Raw genomic sequence first — 16,154 nt, 5'->3', positions numbered from 1 at the left:
CTGCGAAGCCTAAGGACCCAAGTTCAATTCCCCAGGACCCACGTAAGCCAGATGTACAAGGTGGTGCATGCATCTGGAGTTTGCAGTGGCTGGAGGCCCTGGCATGCCTATTTTCTCTCTCTTTCCCTTTTTCTCTATTTCTCCGACAAATAAATAAAAGAAAATATTAAAATTAAAAATTACGAAAAAAGTCTGGTGTCTTGAAACGGAATTGCCACACGACAGCAGTTTCACTCCTACTTACATGCCCCAAAGCATTGAAATCAGGGTCCCAAATGCATACTTATAAATCAGTCACAGCTTTGTTTATTTATTTGAGAGAGAGAGAGAGAAAGAGGCAGATGGAGAGAATGGGCATGCCAGGGCCTCCAGCTGCTCCAAATGAACTCTAGACACATGTGCCACCTGGGCATCTGGCTTATGTGGGTCCTGGGGAATCGAACCTGGGTCCTTTGGCTTTGCAGGCAAGTGCCATGACTGCTAAGCCATCTGTCCAGCCCTAGTCGCAGCTCTTGAACATGCATTATTATCATTGCTTTTCAGTTCATCCTTTAGAGGGGCAATTGGTTCTGTTGCCACCTGGGCATTTGGCCCGTCCTGCTTCATATCGGAGTGCTAGAGAAAAAGGGCCCATCCCCCTTTGCCGTGGGTAAGATGCAGAGCAGCACGTAGGAATGGAGGTGCCACTGCAATGCCATCAGGACGTAAGCAATTTGTCTCAAATTTCTGAGACCACCTTGCCACACACAGGCTCAGAGGGCAATGTCCTGCCTGAGAGAGCAGACATTACCTTTCCAGCAACATCACTGTCAAGATAAAGGCAAAATAATGTCAATTTTATTTATATACAGACTTCTTTATTCTTTCCTCTGCCAGCCTCAGAACCCAGAATGTTGGATTTGCCATGATAAAATTGGCAGACTTTTCAAATTAGACCTTCTAATAGAAATGGTAAGGAAGAACTAGGACGTTGGTTTTAGGCTCTTAGAAAGTCATTGCGTCTACAGAGTTGAGTCATTCAGTCCGTCTACAAACCCTCTGATAATTCTTCGTGAACTTTAGGATGGGGTGAGTTAGCTTAGTTGGAGGTGAGGGAGGAATGGAAGGTCTGTCTTGTACTTACTCTTTCCCCTTAGTCTGTGTTTGTTCTCCTTATGGGTGAAGAGCTTCCAAACCAGGCATGGTGGCATATGCTTGTAAGTCTGTCACTCTAGAAGCTGAGGAAGCATATCATGAGTTCAAGGCTAGCCTGGGCTATGTAGTGAGACTGTGTAAAAAAAAAAAAAAACAACAGAAAAGGTGCTTCTTCTGTTGCACTCGGCCTTGGCTTCTGTGTTTTGGTTTCTAGGAACTTCCCTGCTTGGCGGAGGCAGCCTGGGTGTGTGGACACGTGGTCGAGTTGCGTGGCAGGCGAGCACATGGGCTAGGCTCTAAAAGTGGAAGGTAACAGCTGATGAAGCATAGCATTTTAAGTGTTGTCAACCCACTTGAAATGGAGATGGCGGAGAGGATAGAGCTTGCTGGGATGTGAGGAACTCTTTCCTGCCCAACTTCTAAGGCAAGGCGGCACGTGGAGACCGGGGACCAGCCTCGCTCGTGGCGACCGCGGCGTTGGAGGCTGTGATGTGGCCGTCCAGCAGCGGAGGTTTCCTAAGTTGCCCTGGTAATTAGGAAGCCTTGTTGCTAATGCTGGGCAAGAGTGGGTTTCCTCGGGTAGCCAGGATCCCTGAAGTCCCGGCTGCAGGGGCTACGGCTCAGCTCCTTAGACTGTGGGTCATTTAATCAAATACAGGGTGAGGGCACAAAAATGTGGCAACACTGAAAGGTTTCTGGATGCTCAGCGACCAAAAGTTATTTCCAACTCAAATGTGTAATGAAGCTATGGTGTTTCCGGCCACGCGTTGAGAGCGCAGCTCTACCATAGCCTTGCCTTTTAACACACATACGGACACTTGGGACGGCGTGTGTTGTCATGACACACGACCACGGAGTGCTACCTGAGCGACTTCAGCTCAGATCGGAGACTATTGTATGTAACGAATGCAGCGTTTTTACTCTACATACAAAGTGCTCTGCTCTTACATATGGTTTAGAGATGGGAAACAAAAGACTTTTAATAGCTTCTTACTTACATTCCGCAGCATGTAGGTATCAAATTAGTGTTCTGGGAATCTCCTTGTTCATGTCTTCTTGTAGAAAGAATTCAGGAGAGATACAGTTTAAGTGGGAGTTTATTTAGCAAGGCAAAGTGGAGAGAGAGAGAGCATTGGAGCGGACTGTCTCAAAGTGCGATAGCAGTACAGTGGGTTTTGAGTTATGGCTTTTAAAGAAGATTTTTAAAAAAATATTTATTACTATCTGCAGGGAGAGAGAGAGAATGGGCATGCCAGGCCCTCCTGCCACTGCATGGGCCACTTTGTGCCTCTAGCTTTATGTGGGTACTAGGGATTTGAACTGGGCTGTTAGGTTTGCAAGCAAGCACCTTTAACAGTAAGACATTTTGTCTCTTTCAACTTATTTATTTATTTCTAAAGCAGAGTGTCACTCTAGTCCAGGCTGACCTGGAACTCACTCTCTAGCCCTGGTTAGCCTCAAACTCATGGTGATCTTCCTATATCTCTTCCTCCCAAATGTTGAGTTCAAAGGCATGCACTCCCAGCCTAAAGAGATTTTTAATGGGTATTTATGAAGTTGGTATATTCATGAGTTAAAGTGACTTTCCCAAATTATGGTCAACCCGACCTCCCTTTTAGGGTGTTTCTTCCCATGATCCTCTACAAAGGCCCAGTGGGGGAGAAACAGATCCTTTGCTAGTATACATGTGTGGGAAAATGCCTTGGTGCCTTAGTCAGGGTCTCACTCTAGCTCAGGCTGACCTGGAATTCACTATGGAGTCTCAGGGTGGCCTTGAACTCATGGTGATCCTCCTACCTCTGCCTCTTGAGTGCTGGGATTAAGGGCGTGCACCACCACGCCCGGCTCTGACAGTATATCTTTGTATTATATTAAAGGAATTTTGGCTTGGTTTGGGATGGAAATGTCCCACAATTTCTAAAATGGCTCTATGCATTTACCATTTTGTATTGTATGTTTATGTGAAGCAGTGTTCTGAGCATTGATGACTATAAAATCAAAATATTGATCAACTCTGGAACACACTAAAGATGCTCTCCATCCTGCAGTACCAAATATTCAGCCAAGATTGAATTCTTTATGTAAAAACAATCAAACAGATTTGCTTCATTGGGATGCTAATTTGCTTTCAGTTTTGATAAGTAGTGAGTTTTATATGTATGCCAAATAATTGTTTTAAAATAAATTTATGATCTATTTTGAGAGACTATTTGGTTTGGTAATATACCTATTCTATGTAAAAGTTTCCTGGGCAAAAAAGGAATCACAAGTAGAAAAATTTAAGAAGCAAGGTCAGACCTGGGGTTCTTTATGGGCCAGGTTGTTCCCTAAAAGTGGGAAGAAAAGAGCTTAACGGAGGCACACATTACTTTTTCTGACCCCTCTACTTCTTCAAGGTTAGAGATTTATTTACCTTCCTAGAGCCGCCAGGGGGACCAGATGGATGCCTCCTTGGAGAGAAGAACGTGGCTTGGGGCACAGAGCCCGGAGAACATGGCACATGCCTGTCATTAGGCTTAATGGACCGTAATCTAAAGCCAAATATTTTAAATAGTTTTATTGATTTATTTGTAGAGAGAGAGAGAGAAAGAAAGAGAGGGAGAGAATAGGTGTGCCAGGTCCTTTTGCCACTGCAAATGAACTCCTGACGCGTGCACCACTTTGTGCATCTGGCTTTACGTGGGCCCTGGGGAATCAAACACAGGCTGTCTTATTTTGTAAGCAAACAACTTTAACTGCTGAGCCATCTCTGCAGCCTTCCAAAATTATTTTTTTTTAATACCTTTGACTTCATAAAGGTCAAAGCACTCAGGTGCAGATTGTTCTGTGGGGGAAATAATTGTGCCAGGCAGAGCGTAGGGAGAAGAAGGCCTCATCTCCAGGGTAAGTGGACTTTCAGTTGGGAACGCAGGTCTTGGTTTAGCCCTTGTAGTGCGTTCTGCTGTGTGAACAGTGCTCCTTCCTGCCTCCTCACCCGGCGCGGCTGGAGCCCACGGCTGTTCGTGTCAGCGCGGAGCCCTTCCTGGATGGTTTAGCTGTTAACTGGAAGCAAGCAGGGATAAAGCAATAGGAATTGTTTGTTTGAGACCGGCTCTCATGTAGCCCAGGCTGGTCTCAAAGTTACTATATAACCAACACTGGTCTTGAAATCTTAATCCTCCTGTTTCCACCGCCCATGTGCTGGGAGGATAGGTGCTGCCGCGCCTAGCTTGATTTTTCTTTTTGAAGTAGTCATCTTTTAACGCATCTAGCTGGATTTCCTCTGGAGACAGAGTACAAGTAGATGGCAATTTTCAATCTGGGGGATTTTAAAATGGCAGTATAATACTAGGACATTATAAACAACATCAAGGGCCTTCCTGTTTTCAACTTAACCCTAAGAATCAGTGTGGTCCGAAGTAGGCACTTGCCTTGTGGAATAAATGAATGTCACAGATATTTTGCTGTAGTGCTGTCTTTTTTTTTTTTTTTTTCTTTTTTTTGGTGACACTATCATGACCGTATTGGTGAGGGTGTTCTCCTGTAATGGCACATGGACCTGAGTTCCATGTAGGGGAAATTTCATGTGGTTTTGTTGTTTGGTTTGCTAGCTCTCATCAAAATAAATAGCTTTTGTGGGTCTTTCACATTTGAGAGAACATGAAATTCCCCCTCATACAGTGAAGATACGTACATGCACATAATTTTACATCCAATTCTAGAAGGCTCAAGTATACTTCAAAGACCCCCTAGGGATACTATGGTTAAGAATTTTTGCATTAGGTCAGGTCCCACGGTCCCTGCAGAAGGGCTAAAGCAAGTCGGTGTGACTCTACTTTTCACTCTTACCTTTTAAGACCATGAATTTATAAGACCGCGGGTTGGCTCCCTGTGGAAAACTGTAATTTCCACTGGAGTAGTGCTTTGTACCTGAGGGCTGAGATACTTTGGGTGTGTTCATAAAATAATTTTAGTGGTGGGAGACCAACATTGCCAAAGAGAATATAATGGAACAGAATGGAAAACGAAACCCACAGGATGTCTTTCTCTATATATGCCTTATAGGCTAGATTGAGTTGAAATATATTGAGTCTTGGTTTGAAAAAGAATAATAAAAACTGTCTGTTTCAATCTGTACTTAAGGCAATGGGAGAAATGTATGCTATCTCCTTATGACACACTTTGTGTATGTTGGTCCTTTTTTTTTTTGTTTTGGTTTTTCAAGGTAGGGTCTCACTTTAGCCCAGGCTGACCTGGGATTCACTATGTAGTCTCAGGGTGGCCTTGAACTCACGGCAGGCCTTCTATCTCTGCCTCCCGAGTGCTGGGATTAAAGGCATGTGCCACCACGCCCGGCTAGTCCTTTTTTTATTTTACTAAATCAGATCAGAGTTTGGTGGTCCCACAACATCATTATATTCATTCCCAAGATACCTCTAATGTCAATAAACTCAAGTCATACTATACTTAAAATCCTTAATATCCAAACTCCTTGCAGCTTAGGGTCATTGTGAGCTCTGCCCTGACACTACGTAATGGCCTCTTCATCCGTAGATGGTTCTGGTGGAAATGATTCTCTGTAGTCTTGTTGGGAAGATTCAGTGAGCTCGAGCGTGTGAGACACGGCCTGACTCCTCAGTGAACGTTAATCATTATTCCCAGGAGTACCTCACTGTGTCTCCTCTGCAGGAGTCACATTTGAGAATTTCTCAGAGTTTAATAGCACCATGAATTTCCCCACTCTGGTTACATTAACCAAATGAGTAAGTCCTGGGGCCCACGATGTTGTCCTTGCTTCTGAAGCATCTGCCTCTTTTTTTTTTTTTTTTTAATATAGTCTATTTCACTGGATTTTTTTGTATAATTATGTTGCCCCCACACATCATCGATGACATTAAAAGAGCAATCTTCCTTTCCTTTCTCTAGACTGTGAACCAGCATTCTGTTCACCTCCAAATGTTTGCAAATGGTGATTCTTTAGAACCCAGATGGAATTCTCCCCAAAGACTCTGAAAAACACTGAAACTGAATCACAGGGATCTGTCATTAAAGTAAACGTAGTAGAAAAAGATACGCAAAGAGAGCTAAGTAATTCCTCTTACAGGTACTTTTTGTAGGTATTGCATTCATCTTTCCATCTTTCCTGAATCTTCACAATTATTGAATGCAATTAAAGCAAATATTGGTCTCCAACAAAGAATTGAGTTTGTGCCTGTTGTATCTTTTTTTTTTTTTTTTTTTTGGTTTTTCGAGGTAGGGTCTCACTCTGGTCCAGGCTGATCTGGAATTCACTCTATCATCTCAGGGTGGCCTTGAACTCACGGTGATCCTCCTACCTCTGCCTCCCGAGTGCTGGGATTAAAGGCGTGCGCCACCACGCCTGGCATCTGTTGTATCTTATTAAATATACGAAGCATGCCACGCACACAAACATTCTTTCTGCAGGCGGTGGGTGAGCTGCTGCTATGATGTAAGCATCACGTGGGGTGTGGGTTTCGGAAGATTGCTGGGCCTTCCCCCTGAGGCTGCCCGGCCTTTGCTAAAACCGCACCTCCCGGCGCTGGCTCCTGCGTCGTTGTACCCCTCCTCCCACTTTCCTTTGTCTGATCTACACAATATTTTCATTCACTTTTTTCTTTTCTCCTATCTAGTGATAAAAATCATCCCTAAGGAAGGAATCCAATGCTATGGTTAGGCAGAAGGCCGCAGGAAGGGATGAATGTAGGGTTAGGTGCATTTATGTTTGGAATTTCTACTCAACTACTTCCAAGAACTGGCCAGTGTAATTCAGCTCTCTGAGCTGTGTGGTTTGCTCATACGTGAAACGGTCACTGCACTATCCCTGGACTCAGAGAACCTCTTCCTACTGTCTGTGGACTCTTGCATACTGTTGAGACTCCGATTTATTTCGTATATGGCTTCCCTAAGAAAGAAATAATGAACACACAAGATTCATAGTTGAAAATGTGGGTTACAGAAAGTATTTTGTGAAAAGGGGGGTTACAGCTTTTTGAGGATCCCTGAACTCTTGTTACTATTTTTTAAAAAAGATTTTTATTATTTATTTATTCATTAAAGACATAGAGAGGGGGAGAGAGAGAGAGAGAGAATGAGAACAGGCATGCCAGGGCCTCCTGCCACTGCAAACAAACTCCGGACGCTTGCGCCACCATGTGCATCTGGCTTATGTAGGACCTGGAGAATTGAACCAGGGTACTTAGGCTTTGCAGGCATGTGCCTTAACCTCTAAACCATCTCTCTAGCCCCATGTTACTATTTTGTAAAATTTGCTTATTTGAGAGAGAGAGAGAGAGAGAAAGGGAGAGAGAGAATGAGTGCACCAGGGCCTCCAGCCTCTGCAAGCAAGCTCTAGATGCATGCGCCACCATGTGCATCTGGCTTATGTGTGTTCTGGGAAATTGAACCTGGGTCCGAAGGCTTCACAGGCCTAAGTGCCTTAACCGCTAAGCCATCTCTGCAGCCTGGATGTAACTTTTGAGGATCCCTGAACTGTTGTTATTTTTTTTTCTTCCTATTTTGTTTCAGAGCTCTGAGACTGTGTGCTGTGCAATATATTCTCATGATGATAACTAACCTTTATTATTGTTTGCATGCCAACTCCGATATTATGTGCACAGCTCATAGCTCACCTGGGAGGGTGCTGAGGATTATTAAAACAGCTTGTTTAGGGATAAGAAACTGGCCTTTAGTGATGCTGAGTCACTTACCATAGTGTCTTTCTGGCCTCAGAGCTTAAACTCTGAGCTGCTGAACTGTCTCCCACCCATCCCTCCTCCTTTATGTGAAGAGGTACCACTGGAAAGGAGGAGCTGGGGAATCCAATGGGGGACCCATCCTGCCCCATCCTCCCTCATGGACTGATTGAGTCTCATGCACCCTGATGATCAGATTCAAGTGTGGTCAAAATGGAAGGAAGTTTGGTGGAGTTTCTGCTTAGACCCAGGTTTGAGATGGTCAAGCGTGAGGGTAGGCCGCCTTTCATTGCTGTTTGGGCCACAGTGTCTGGAAGTCTTGGTGGGTGTATTTGATCTGACCTAAACTCTTAAAAGGTTTAGTCGTTCACTGGATGATGCTTTAAAGAGTAATATGAATTATTTCCTTAATTTAGTATATCCTTTTTAGGAAACTGGCAACCTAACCCAGGGACTCTTCCCTCCCTCTGGATGGTCTTTATTTCCTGTTTCTTTCCCTTGTGGGGTGTGTGTGGGGGGGGGGCTTATGCACCCATGCAGCGTGCCCATCTGTGCTAGGGCGTATGCACCTGCAGTGGCCGAAGTAGAATATCCTATACCCTACTCTGTTGCTCTTCTGCCTATTCTTTTTTTTCTTTCTTTTTTTTCCTCTGAGAGAGAGACAGACAGACACACAGAGAGAATTGGCATGCCAGGGCCTCCAGCCACTGCAATCAAACTCAAGACGCGTGCACCACCTTGTGCGCATGAGTGACCATGCATGCTTGCGTCACCTTGAGTGTCTGGCTTACGTGGGTCCTGGAGAGTCAAGCACGGGTCCTTGGCTTTGCAGGCAAGTGCCTTTACCGCTAAGCCACCCCTCCAGCCCCGTCTCCCACCCATTCTTATTTGAACCCTAGAGTCGCTTGCTGGTCTGGGGGCTTGCTGCCTGTTCCATGAGCTCCTGCTCTCTGCTCCCTTATCATATTGTGTTGACGGAGACAAGTAGCTAAGCCCCGCTGTTTCTGTGGGTCTGGGAATCAAACTCTTGGTCTCTTGGGCTTCCTCAGGCCCATCATGCATGCACAGGAAGTGCTTATAACCTCCAAGCAATCTTGTCAGTCCCCTGTGGAGGGTTTTAATTCTCTTGAGTTAGCACTTTTGGGCATTGTTCCCCTTGCCCTTCGAGAAAGAGAGCAGGCTGGTGGAGAGACACCAGGCTTAGACCCGGGGGTTGGAGTTCCTTTGTTCCGGCGAGCACACCCCAGCCTGGTGTTTACACATCCGAGAGCTGCGCAGGTGCTGCTGACCTGTCAGGACAAGTTGTCTCTGTGTTTTCTCTTCAGAAAAGTTGGAATGCAGCCCTTTGTCAAAGGATTGCATTGCACCAGTCATGAGCTGAATGTAAGTACATAAAAATGCAAATTGTGCTTTGCCATAGAAATAAACATTTGACATCCTGCCTTACACAGTGTTCCTCAATGACTGTTGTTAGAGCCATCCGGGCCCTTCCAGAGTCAGCGTTGTGTAGCCTTTCCTGAGAAGAATGCTTCTCTAACTTGCCAGCCCTGTCACTGGTTTTCATGAAGTGGGGAGCACAAAACGCACCGACTTGGGGTTTCATTAGGGAGTGGTTACCTTGTGATTTCTGACCGGTGGCTGGCAGCGTAAGCTTTCAGGAGCTGAGTATGTCCACGCTGTCAGACTCAAGATGAATTGAGCTTTCTTAAAGGGTACATTTCCAAGACTTCTTTTGAAGCCATTTTGGTGACCACCTAGAAGGTTCTCAGAAGTGTGTCATGCAGATGGGCCGACTTCTTATAACCTGAAGCCTCGGCGCTCAATGGCTTCATAAGCTCAGCTACTTGTTGCTTGTGTCACTGGCCAAAGCTGGTTGGCAGGGGGTGAGGACAGCGGCTGCTCCCTCTGTCTCTGTGAGGTCCCTCAGAGCTCTGAGCTTCCTTCATCTTCCTGCTTCAGCTCGGAGAGCTTCCATGCCTTTCCTGACTTGGTGTGTAGGGAGCCTCTGAGGGAGCTCTGGGAGGCTTCTGGGGAGAGGTGACAGACTGGAAGCAGCCAACCAAGCCAGGGCCACATTCCATTGACTCCATGAGTCTCCGTGACTGGGCCGAAAAGCCTGCATCACCTCGCTAATGTCACCACCACTGCTGAGTACTTGAATGTAACCTAAAGGATTTCAGTTAGGAGGACCTCGCTGGTAGCTTGGGATTTGATCAGAGTTTTGCTGCAGATGGGGAGGAAGGAGGCTTGGGTGTTTCAATGTTTTTTAAGTGCTGCACTGGGGACTTTTCTTCTCTGCCTGATGACGTGTTTATAACCTTCCCCAGAGCTCCAGGACGAATGCGTGTGCGTGCATGATGGCTTCTAATTGTAATCCTATCTGGATTTTCAGATGGTTCCGCTGCATGAACTTTACAAATCACCTGTGGGTTATTCTTGTCCCTAGCATTGTCCTGAGTTTATTGTTTCTCTGGGCTAGAAGACTATAAACAGATGTTCCTGGTTAGAAGTAAAATCGCAGCCACCTGATGGTTTTTTTTTTTTCCCTGCTGATATACATTTTCCCCCATAAATTCAATAGCATTTCATCTTTGAAAGAAAATATTTGCAGGAATTTAAAACTTTTCCTATGGTAGCAGTCACTCCCAACAGAATACATGGAGCATAACTTAGCCTTTCGTCGGTTCTTTTGTCTCTCCCACAGAATGATCCTTGGTATTGGAGGGGGGCTCGCTGAGGTTTTGAGCTGTGGTGGTCATAGAGGTTTGGGGCTGCAGTGCGGGGGGGGGAGCTCTTCTGCTTGCTTCATTCCCATCTGCCACTCCTGCTTTGTTTTTCCTGTCCCTTCGTCCTCAGGCCCCCACCACACTGATTTAGGGCTACAGGAAGCTGTCATGCCAGATAAACTGGACTTGTGAAATGGAGAATCAATACGCTGTCAAGAAGGCCATATCAGAGTGACTCCTGTCATTGACAGGATCAAGTTCAAATGCCCTACATGGCACCTGCTGGCCCTGGGAAGCTGGCTGATCTGGTCCTAGCTGATTGCACAAGTTGCAGCAATATTCCCCTCATCACACACACACACACACACACACACACACACACACACACACACACTGCGCCAAACCCCGCCAGGCTATGATCGGTGAGCGTACTCCATACCAGCACAGTTTTTGAGTACTTACGCTGGGTTCTCTGGTGGGCTTAGTGGAGGATCTAACATTCTCAACACAGGCATTCAGATACATTGGGTGTACACTAAGTTGCTAGACATTTTTCAATGATCACTTGTATATAATTAATACATGCCGGGTGGCATAAATTAATGCTTTACGTGTTGCATGAAGGTTAGATATTCAGTACATGCAAGGTCGAGGCACAGAGAACCTAGCAAAGAATTTATCCCTCCAGGCAGGAGCCTTCTCATGCCATCTCTTGTCTTGTGCAAATGAGGAAACTGAGGCAGGTGTTGGCTGACTTGCCTATGGTATTGCTGCTGGGGGCCCAGGAGCTGACCCTTATACGGTTTTGACTCCGAAGGGACATAGCTGTTGTAGTAAGTTCCTCTCCCCATCCTTTTCTTTCACTTGGGGAACACCTAGTTGTATGTGTGCGTGTGTGTACGTGTCTGCCTGTCTGCACACAGGCATGTTCCACAGTGCGCATGGGGAAGTCAGAATACAAACTTGATTCTCAGCCCTTGCCTTCCACTGTGTTTGAGGTAGGTCCATGAGCTTCTGGGAGATTCTCCTGCCTCTGCCTTCCCTCTCACCATATATGCCCTGCAGTTTTAAAATAGCATTTGGCTCTACGTGAGAACTCATGATTGCAAGGCAAACACTTCATCCACTGAGTTATCGCCCCATCCCAGAAAATAGAATTTGGCCGAGGCTTTGTCTGCCTGGAATCTCCCTCACCTCTCATTGTCCTTTGTATGTACTGGACAGAACCTGAGTGGGGCCCGTGTCAGAATTGTCACATGTGTCTCTGCTCATCAACTTACCCTGGAGACATCTACAGCAAGGTCCATCTCCCTGTGCTGTATTTGAGCCTCCTTGAGGACTCAGCCAAGGCTGTTGGAATTGGTCAGAGCAGATGAGTGTGTCCCTTCACCCCATTTCTCAGATAACAAGACTAAGGCCTGGGAAGGCACTGTTCCAGAGCTCGTAGAGGAAAATGTGGACCTAGAAGCCGTAGGGAGGCTTGACCATGATTTTAGGTCCTGCCAGTGTTCTGGGTGGCCCACTGAGGGCGCTCAGAGGCAGAAGGAATTTCTGAACATTCCGTGTACTGAGTGTTGACAGCTGTCACAGAAGTGGCTTGGCATGAAAAGATAGCACAAAGCCCTAAATTTATACCAACCAGCGCACTGAGGAGACAGATATGCAAGTGAGGACACAAAGAGCATTTTAATATGTACCTCTAAAGGGCCTTTATGCTTTTCCTAATGTGAATTTTATATATTTTTAAGTTAATTCTCATATAAAATACAAATCACTTTCTCAGTTATGTCTCATTCTACCCATTGTCCACATCTGGGCCTATAGCCATTTATGTAACTTGAAGTAAATAATCAATTTAAATTTTCTTTTAATTTGAAATTGGCATATACTTGAAGAAAAGTTCACACCACAGTATAAATTATTTTGTTTTCTCTAAATTATTTGAGGGTAACTAACTCCTTTCTAGGCCTTTTTGTTTTGCTTTTTATTTATTTATTTATTTATTTTGAGGTAGGATTTCACTCTAGTCCAGGCCGACCTGGAATTCACTATGTAGTCTCAGGGTGGCCTCGAACTCACGGTGATCCTCCTACCTCTGCCTCCCGAGTGCTGGGATTAGAGGTGTGCACCACCACGCCCGGCTCCTTCCTAGTTTTGATACACTCTTCTACATAACAGTCACCATGCAGGGACCAAGACCATGGACTAAACGGGCACATTCTACCAGCCCCTCCTCCCCATGCTCCATTCCCGTTGTGCCATCTTCCCTAAGTGCAGTGAGCACTGTGCCTTAGGTAGGCCTGGCCTTCCAATTGAGAACCATGCATGGCATTGGGCTGTCACATGTCCTTAGATTATTTCATTTAGGAGTAGCTCCTCATTGTATCCTTGGTGTTCATTGATCCTTGACCCTTCTTTATTGTGGTGGGGGGTGGCGGGGAGGCAAGATCTCATATAGCTCAGGCTGGCCTGCTGACGAGGTAGCTGAGGCTGACCTAAAACTTTGAGCCTCATGTTTTCACCTCCTGAGTGCTGGGATTAAACGCATGTGAAACCATACCTGGTTAGGTGGTGTTGAGGCAATGAAGCCAGGGCTGGATGAGCAGTCTGCTAGCTGCACCGGACCCCCCAGAGGACCCCCCAGAGCCCTCAACTCAGACACTTCTGAAAAGCCCAGGCCAGTTAGTTTCCCTCTCTGTTTGCCTTCCTGGAATGTTGTCTCACTATTCAGTCCATGTTCCCTGTCACACACAGACAGACGTACTGAGCACGGTGCTGTACGAAGCCTGTCCTTACCTCTCCTTCCAAGTGGACAACTGTCCAATTTCTGCTGCTGTTTTCTCACCTGGGCCACTTGGTTAACATAGCCTCGATAGCTTTCTCCCCAGTGACCTGACTCTTTCCTTCTTCATGACTACTGTGCATTTTTGGAGGGGCATTTTCAAATTATGTCAATGACTTCTTGTCAGAATTTTAATTTATCAGTATGGGCTCAGTTTCTTACAGCCACGGTGTGAGTGTGTCCCCAGACGTTCAAGGGCTGGAAGCTTTGTTTATAGAATGTCAATGGTGTTTGGAAGTGGAGCCTCTGGGAGGTAAATAGTTATAACAGTGGGTCCCCAGACTAGCACTAGAAGCTTTGTAAGACGTGCAAAAGAAACTGTGCCACATTCTTCCTTTGTCTCGCTATATGGTGCCCTCCACTGTGTTTGATATGGGAAGACCCTCACCAGGTGTATTTCACCTGTCCTCTTAGACTTCCCTGACTCCATGATCAGGTGGTAACTATACTTAATAAATCATAAATATTATTAATACATAACTTAGTAAATTACCCAATCTCAGGAATTCTGTTGTAGTAGTAGAAAATGGGCAATGACATTCTGTGTTAGTCAGGTTGTTTTTTTCCCCATTGCTGTAACAAGTACCTGAAAGAAACAATTTTTAAAGATGTAAGATTTACTTTGGCTCCCAGTGTTGGGGGTTTCAGCCCTCTGGTTGGCTGGTTCCCTTGTTTTGGGGTCAAGTATGACAGACAGACAGTGTCATGATAGGAGGGTATGGTAAAGTAAGGTTGCTCACCTCATGCAGCCATGAAGCAGAGACAGAGAAGCAGGGGACAAGACACTTCGTTAAAAAGCATGACCCCAGTGATCTGCTTCTTAATACTTCCGTCACCAATAACCCCATCATATTACGAAGCCTTAGCAGAGTGGCCCATCTGTGATGTCAGGGCCCTTGACCTGCTCACTGCCGGGATCCTTGCCTCCAGGAGACTCTTCCTATGCAAACCATCACAGACACCTAGTCTATTAAATCAGTTATAGTATGCTGGCATTATTTTATTTATTTATTTTTATTTGAGAGAACTAGAGAGGGAAAGAGGCAGAGAGGGAGGGAGGGAGGGGGAGAGAGAGAGAGAGAGAGAGAGAGAGAGAGAGAGAGAGGGAGGGAGGGAGAGAGAGGATGAATGAGGATGAATGGGTATGCCAGGGCCTCCAGCCACTGCAAACGAAACTCCAGACGCACGCGCCACCTTGTGCATCTGGCTTATGTGGGTCTGGGGGAATCAAACCGTGATCCTTTGGCTTCGCAGGCAAATGCCTTAACTGCTAAGCCATTTCTCCAGCCCTGTACTGGTATTATTGATCTTGATGAGCCATTATTAGTCTTGTTAATGAAATCGTCCGTAACTCGGGCTGTGGGGGCTCTACGCTCCCACGGTTCTCTGTTCTCCTGCTAACCCTGGGCATTTCTCTGTGTGTGCACTGAACACTCTCACAAGAGCCACCTCTTTGAGTAGACACTCTTCTCATTATAGTCACCAGACTATTTAAAAAAAATTTTTTTTTTTTTGTTTTTTTTTGGTCTGGGGAGTGTTTGTTGTTGAGACCCAGTCATACTGTGTAGCTCAGGCTGGCCCGGAGCGCACGGCCCTCCTGCCTCCCGGTTGCTGGAATTACAGATGTGTGTCTTAAAATGTGCATTTTGTGATTAAGTTGGCGTAAATCAACCACAGATATTCGTGAGCAAGGTTTCATAAGGAGACTCGCTCTTGTTCCTAAATTAGGAAACAATGAGAGGCCTGTTCGGGATTCATCAGCTGGCACGAAGGGCAGCTCTGTGCCCTCAGGTACATTCTTACACGTGGTAGTAAAAGACTCAGGAGGGGCCTGGTCATGTCAAAACCCAAGTTTGCAAATGTTGTAATCATTTTTCTCTCTTCATGACTTGGTGTTGATAAAAATCTCCAAGGAGATCCAAGGACAGGATTTGTTTTATTTCTTTTCCCTTGTTTCTCTTTAAGTTTTTTTCTTATTGACAACCTTCATTACATACGCGATGTATCCTGGTCATAATCCCCTCCCAGCACCCTCATTTGTGTGCATTCCCTTATTCCCCCTCCACTGAACCCCTTCTTTCCAACCAGTCCTTCTATTTTGATATCATTGGGTTTTATGAGTTTTTTTTTTTTGCCCCTGTATTATGCATGTCGGGTGTAGGTAGCTTCAGCCACTTTGAGGTCACGAGTACCACGTCCATCTTGTGTCTGGAGGACTGTTGCAAAGCACTCCTCCCCTTCCTTTGGCTTTGGCATTCTTTGTGCCATTTCTTCTGCACTGGTTCCAGAGCCTTGCAGGGTGTGATAGAGGCGACTCAGTGCTGAGCACTCCACTGTTGCTTCTTCTCAGCACCGTGATGAGTGTTGAGTCTCCCCAGCAGTCATCACCTGCAAAAAGAAGCTCCTTTAACCCAAAGTGAGAGTAGCATTAGTATATGGACCTAAACATAAATAGTTTAGAGGCAGTTTGGTGGGCATAATATAACCATTTAGCCAAACAACAGTAGTAGCTTCCCTCTGCCTCTCAGACCTTATGACCTTCCCAGCCACAGACTTTTTTTAAAAAATGTATTTTATTTGAGAGAGAGAAAGAGGCAGAGAGAAGGAGAGAGTGAGAATGGGCACACCAGGGCCTCTCGCCATTGCAAACAAACTCCAGATGCATGTGCCCCCTTGTGCATCTGGCTTACATGGGTCCTGGAGAGTGGAACCAGAATCCTTTGGCTTTACAGGCAAAGGCCTTAACAACTAAGCCATCTT

The 16,154-nt window shown here is 45.7% G+C and overlaps 1 protein-coding gene across 3 annotated transcripts in view; it reads left to right on the top strand.

Annotated features, from left to right (window-relative positions):
* Tiam1 (TIAM Rac1 associated GEF 1) overlaps window positions 1–16,154 on the top strand; it is a 304,202-nt gene that overhangs the window by 98,795 nt on the left and 189,253 nt on the right. The gene's annotated exons all lie outside the window — the stretch shown is intronic.

The sequence above is a fragment of the Jaculus jaculus genome, chromosome 5 (assembly GCF_020740685.1).
Source record: "Jaculus jaculus isolate mJacJac1 chromosome 5, mJacJac1.mat.Y.cur, whole genome shotgun sequence".
In the NCBI taxonomy this organism is placed as follows: Eukaryota; Metazoa; Chordata; class Mammalia; order Rodentia; family Dipodidae; genus Jaculus; species Jaculus jaculus.
Note: the sequence above shows the minus strand (reverse complement) of the source record. Positions and strands in the feature narration are given on the sequence as shown.